The sequence below is a fragment of the Penaeus monodon genome, chromosome 23, assembly GCF_015228065.2.
Source record: "Penaeus monodon isolate SGIC_2016 chromosome 23, NSTDA_Pmon_1, whole genome shotgun sequence".
Classification (NCBI taxonomy): Eukaryota; Metazoa; Arthropoda; class Malacostraca; order Decapoda; family Penaeidae; genus Penaeus; species Penaeus monodon.
This window is the reverse complement of record NC_051408.1, coordinates 6,847,325-6,848,879: the sequence shown is the minus strand read 5'-3', so window position 1 is coordinate 6,848,879 and position 1,555 is coordinate 6,847,325.

The following is a 1,555-nucleotide window of genomic DNA, read 5'->3' as shown; positions in this document are numbered from 1 at the left end:
TTTCTAATACTCTACTAATATTCCTTTTACTACTTATGCTGCAGGCTATGTTATTGTCATCTATTACTGTTGCATATATCTGATACTGCTTACTGCACTTGCTATTATTATGGTGGAAAAGGCTACCCAAAGCTGAGGACAAGATTTAGGTATTTGATATTACAACTGCTATTCGCAATGTCATTCACGGTTATTCTTATTACCAGATATATAACTTATTCTCACGTTTTGATTTTTTCTTGTATCTTTATGTCTCTTTTTATGACTTCAGCCACTTGGCATTGCATTGTAATTGTACCAAAGAAATGATGCACTGCAATAGGCATAAGGCAGGGAAAGCACATTTGTATTCATATTACCTTAGTTCGACAGTGAAGGACTAATTTGAGCAGCAGGGTGGAAGAAAAATTACCATAAAAATGGTGGCTAATAAGTATATATTCTATTTTTCTTTTTTTTGCTGAGGATATACAACTGAATTTTTGCTTATTTATTGCCTGCAATTACTTTGCCATTTACTGAATTTTGTGGTTTCAAGGTCTGCAAGGTCAAGAAAGAGAGAAATTAACACTGAAAATCAAACAGTATGTTCACTTTTTACCTAAGCTACTCTTTTGTATTCATGAATAACTTGAATAATTAATGGAAACTGGATTTCACTTAGAGGTCATGTGTGTATATATAGGATTTTACAGTTAATACTGTCTAATATCTTGTATTTTATATCACGTTCTAAATATTGTTTTTTGCATTTTTTAAAAGGCTGGTATCATTTCAGTGTTCAATAGTAAGCAGCAGAATAGCAGACCTCATAGAAAAACTGAAAGGGGGAAAAAAGCCAAGTCACTGATGTCAGTAATAATATCAAATTCCTGTAAAAGTAATGTTTTATTGTTGCTATAGTTTTTTTGATGGGCATAATTTAATATGAAATTCATATCCTTAGATGTTATAGATACAGCATCTCCAGCAGTAATGTCAAACATGATCCCTCCTAAGGGCCACATTTCAGTTCCTTTGAACATATAAGAGCCAAGTCTTCCTTAGCAATGGAAGTAAATAAAGAAATGAGATGTATTTTAGATATAAACAGGCTTACATCTCAAAGTTGAACTCTCTTGTGACTGATCTCTTGCTTTATGTAATGAAACTAGCTCACCCATACTTGACTGTGCCTGTCACCCTTGTATGCCTTGAGGAGTGGTATATTCTCTATTGTCTGTGCTAAACTATTTACTTCATTTTTTATTAAGTACTGATCACACAGACCTCATTATGTTTTGTAAGTAAATAAATATTAGAAACACATACATAAGTTTCATACTTTGTGCAAATTTACTGTCAAAATGTGCCATGATAATGAGGAAAAACATCAAGTGAACTGTCCACATTACAAGAGGCCAAGAAGTTGGTGTGTGTTTGAATTATAGCTCTTCAAGCATTAATAGTTTCCAAAGAGCTAAAATAAACTAACAGCTAATGATGTATATAAAACTAGTGAGTAAAGGATGATTACTTTGGTTACAAAAATGTCACAGTACCATCATATAGGATG